General features: G+C 41.7%; 1 pseudogene; it reads left to right on the forward strand.

Moving 5' to 3' along the window:
- The first annotated feature begins 381 nt into the window (after positions 1–381).
- On the forward strand, positions 382–1,282 carry LOC101598215 (annotated as a pseudogene).
- Positions 1,283–5,014: the final 3,732 nt, after the last annotated feature.

The following is a 5,014-nucleotide window of genomic DNA, read 5'->3' on the forward strand; positions in this document are numbered from 1 at the left end:
GACCATAATTCTAAGAGCTGGCAGCCGCTCTAAGAGCATTTACTGGCTGTTGCGTACCCAGTTTTGTTGATAGGAAGAGAGGCTAGATAGGTGGTCTTTGCCAACACCTGAATGGGCTGTCAGGATTTGCACAGGGAGCTAGGGGCCTTCAGCCAATGCCAGAGGGTAGCCCTGGCCAAGAGGCTTCAGTTGTCCTGTCACTATGTTGCAATTCCATGCGATGGCACCAATCGAAAGTAAAAGGAGGAAGAGAAGTGCAAAAAAGAAGTCCCGCAGTTCTTGTGTCTTGAAAAAAATGGCTCAGTAGTCTTTACTTTAGCTGCCTAAAATTCGTCGCTTACCTCAAATGGAGCAGTTTCACAGGTGGGCTTTTCTGCGTCGATGGCAGTGCAGGTCTGTTTTACAGGTGTATTGCCTGTAGTGACCTCTGTGCAGACCTTCACTCACCCGTCTGGTGGGGTGGCTGTCTAATGGCTGGGACGGCCATCCACTTTGAGCAATGTTCAGGTCACACTTCATACCTTGGGCCTCACATTCGGGCTCCATTAGCCCTGGCCAGTGGGGAGTTGAACAAAGAAGCGAGGTATAAATCAACCTGAATGAAACAAGGCAAACAGACACAAGAAGGACACCATGCTAGATGTTTGTCACGGCCTCAAGAGTTTATTCTTACTCACAGGTTTATATAGAGTTGTCAGGGGGAGGGGACGTGGTCAGGGCAAGGAGTTGTAGGGGGAAGAGGATGTGGCCAGGGCAAGGAGTTGTCAGGAAACCTAGAGGGGATATAATTAGGTGTTCGTCTAATCTTGCTTCACTGGCTTAATATCCTGACTGCACCAGGCTTCACATCCTGACCATAAACTGGCCTTTTGCAAAAGATAAGATTCTGTCCAATTAAAGTAACACTGGCAACTTTGAAAATGTCTGTACAACCAACGGTTTCTCTTGGGGGCTTTGAAATTACACCACCTGTGGTCTTAAGGTTGAAGTGTGGTTCAGGGCCTGTGCATATTAGTGGACAACTACTAAGTTGTGGAGGAAGATGCAGAATCAGAAGATGAAGAGGAGGAGGATGTAAAACTCTTAAGTATGTCTGGAAAGCAATCTGCACCTGGAGGTGGTAACAAAGTTCCACAGGAAAAAAGTAAAACTTGCTGCTGATGAAGATGATGATGAGGATGAAGATGATGAAGATGATGATTTTGATGATGATGAAGCTGAAGAAAAAGCTCCAGTGAAGAAATCTATACGAGATATTCCAGCCAAAAATGCACAAAAATAAAATATATATATATAAACATACACATATACATACACACACACTAAATGGATAAGTATGCTTCCTGAAGTTTGCCTGTTAAGTTTTCATATCATTGGTGTGTGAAGACCATATCTGAGTGAGAAAAAAGAGGTGAAATGCACAAACTAGTGGAGGGGGATTGCCTTATGAAAAGCATTGTGTCATAAACAGGAGAAACTCGCTTCACCAACAGGCAATGCCAAGAGTCTATGACAGCTGAGTACAGAGAGCAGTGTCTCCCTTCTGCAGCTCAGGAAATTTGTGCTCCAGTATTAAATGTAGTCCTAGGCAGAGAGCAGCAATAATTGTAGAATAAAAAAAAAAAACAAAACTAAGGATATGAACTGCATTGCACTGCAGTTTGAAAATCTCTATATGAAGGTCAATATGGCATCCACTATATGGTAATTTCAGAAGTTGAAGAATATTTACCACCTGAAAAATCATATCTATCTCTACTTTATCATTTTTCCTTGATATAATTTAAATATGTTTTTGGTTCTTTCTGAATGTGTAAGATAGAATGATTGTATGTACCAAGTTTTGGGGAAAAGAATCATAAAGGAATGTGATCAAGAGCTGGAGAAGTCAAGGGGGTCACAGCTGGGTTACAGACTCAGTGGATAATTGAAACTGAATCATTATAGTAGTGTGAAATGTCTCAGGGCATTGCATATGTGTGCAGACCTGAGATGATGCTATAACATCTCATAGATAGAGCTATGAAATTGTTCTGTCTTTTGAGTTAGTTTTTAGTTATTTCTGCCTTCAAGCAGCTAAATAATTCTGCAACAGTCTGAATGCATTATTGCCACTACAAAATCTTTTAATTAACTTCCTGTGAGAAATTTATGGCTTGCTTTTATCTGAGTCTGGCACAGATAACATAAAAACAAAGATTCCATTCAAGAGTTGTTTAGTGAACCAGTGAGTTTCTTGGGTGAGAGGAGAGTTACAGGAGCATGGATGACTCAAAGGAAGCCTTGTCACTAAAGAGTTCACCCAATGTGGGTGACAACTAATGGAAGCTGCACTTCTGGAGCTCACCAGCAAATGACACGTGTTGCAAACACTAGACAGTAAGGAAAAAGTGTCCAGCTCAGTCCTACCCTGATTTATTCATGTTCTGCAACCAAAGTGTGTGGAGTCCCCAGGATTGGGTATCACCATTTAGTTCTTGTAGACAACTAACAGTAGTGGCAGTAGCTTTTATCATTTGGGAGATCTCTGGGGCCATTCTGGCCCATAAATCTTTTAGAGAAGTGGTCCACAAATGGCACTGGGATTGTAATGGAACAACCTTATACCTTTGTGTATCTTTCCATCAGTGTAGAATGTCTTCTTTCCAATTCTTAACTGTCTTTTCAAATCTGTAAAGAACTCAGAGGTCATCACTACACCAGTTATGTAATGAGACCTTTTGCAGAGATGAGTGCAATCTCTAGAGGTCCATTACCACCTATTCCAAGCAAGAGCCAATTGGTCTTAGGAGTCGGCAGCTAAGTACATTAGTGAGATCCAGTATAACATGACGATCCTATTACTCATATAACTGTTTCATCAAAAGAGTGATGTTGGGGACAGTGGCATGTGTGAGAGACATAATGTTATTTAGCTGTTTATAATCCACAGGACTTTTTTCCATGAGCCATCTGTCCTCCTCATCCTGACATACTGTTTTTGCCATGGGGCTTCTTGCATCTCCTCACCCATGATGATCTCTGTGAGGCTGCCTTGTGCTGCTCAGTCAGGATCAACCCAAGGGCTTGCTCCTGTCTGCTATGCCTGCTACTGGAGATTGTGTGTAAATTCTGACAGACTCTGGGGCCAGTACAGTGGCCCCTGTCTTTCCATCAGCCATTTCTGGCTACTGAAATGGTCCCAGCCTGTGACACCAATCTCCATTGTCAGTATGTTTTCTTACTGTGGATAACCATTCACTGAATATTATTGAAGGACAACTGCCCATGCCTACATCAAGCTTAATCCCTTTTATTTACATTCTTTTTTTGAATCAACTTTGTCTTTTGTAAACTCCTGCTTTAAAGTCTGTGGAGAAGCATATGGACTTCTGTATTTCTTTTTCCATAGGAACTCTCGCTTAACAGAAACTTGGACATATTTGCCTTTGAATAATGTATATACACTCTTTTGTCTGTTTTGCTTTCCCCTAATCTCCTCTTGAATGTTCATGAACCCATTTTTTACATTGGCCTAAGTCATTCAGACTTGCTTAACTCATTCCTACTATCATCATGATCATGTCCCACCATGAAACTCAAAAATCTACTAAATTCCTATACCAGTCCCCAAGTCACTGTTGAACTAATCTCTTTAACTACTGTGAACACTGTTATATCTGACCCAGTGAAGTAGGCATCAAGCATAGCCTTTCTCACACCCTTTTCCCTCAGTAATGTCTGTCCTTCTCCTGTCATGTTCCAGTTCCTGAGATTCGTGGGGATCTCAGCTTGTGATAACCATGTGTCCCTAATGCCTTATACAGTCGAGTGTGGGGACTGATTTTCTTTATATTGCTTCAGATTATCCAATCTTTGTTTCAAAAAGGGATAAGTACTTATAGTTCTGAACTTCCATGGCACTCAGACTAATCACATGTGATCTCACTTCCTCTTTGCTCATAATCTCAGAGGCCAGGCTGTGATCTGTGTTTTACTTCACACTTGATATTCCTTCCCAACTGAAGCATGTCAGAAGAACACTCCTTGACTATCTGTCTCTGAAAGCAGACCATCACTAAGATCCCTTCCTCTCTAAGTTTCCCTTCCTCTCTACTAAAGAGAAGACCTCATGATCATCTTCTATCACTTTTGCTTCATGCTCTTCATCTGTACTGTCTGACTCCTCCCATGGCTTTCAAGTTTTTACACACCAGGAAGGCTCTTTAGCATGGATCAAATGTGAACTCTCTCCCTTCCATAGAGCCAACTGTGAAAAATAACAAGCCAATACTACCTTATCCTCCTTTTCATCCAATTTCCCTACCAAATCAGAGGTTAATATGAATGACTGTAGATATATGCTCTTTCTCATCATAATTTGTTCTTTCCACAACTTCTGGCTGCCTACTCATCAGCCATCAAGGCCTTATTTCATGTGTTATTATTCATAGAGTGCCCACACAAAGGCTACACAGCTTGTCAATGAGCTTATCTCATGTATGCTATTCTCAAGGACCACAGTTTATGCTCTAGTCTTGCAACGTTTATTTTAGGATGTTCCCATACTCATGTGGCAGATTCCACCCATCAAATAGGCATGCCATTCCCACTTCATAAAGAAAGATGGCCACTCTGGATTCCCTCTGAAGGCATTCTACTTGGAAAGTTCAGCCTCAGTTGAATGTCCTATCATTTATCTGAGGGAGCATAAAAGCCTCACTTCAGCAAGGAGGCACATCATCCCATATCATATGGTGAAAGATAGTCATGGAGAGATGGCCCCAGTGGACATTTCATCCACATATACATAGTTCTCAATCTGAGCACACATTGCAGGGGCCCTGCAACCACTTCTCCCTGACTCATCCTCTATGGTCCCCCTTTTGGTATCACTTATGACATGTGATTTTTTTTTTTTCCAGAGGAGACATGACAAACATTTATTGAACCCCTAGACCAAAGAAATGATTCCAGCCCAGTCTTGATCAGTAAATGAGTGGATTTGTTGAGGAGTAAGAGGTCACTTACATGA

The sequence above is a fragment of the Jaculus jaculus genome, chromosome 1 (assembly GCF_020740685.1).
Source record: "Jaculus jaculus isolate mJacJac1 chromosome 1, mJacJac1.mat.Y.cur, whole genome shotgun sequence".
NCBI lineage: Eukaryota > Metazoa > Chordata > Mammalia > Rodentia > Dipodidae > Jaculus > Jaculus jaculus.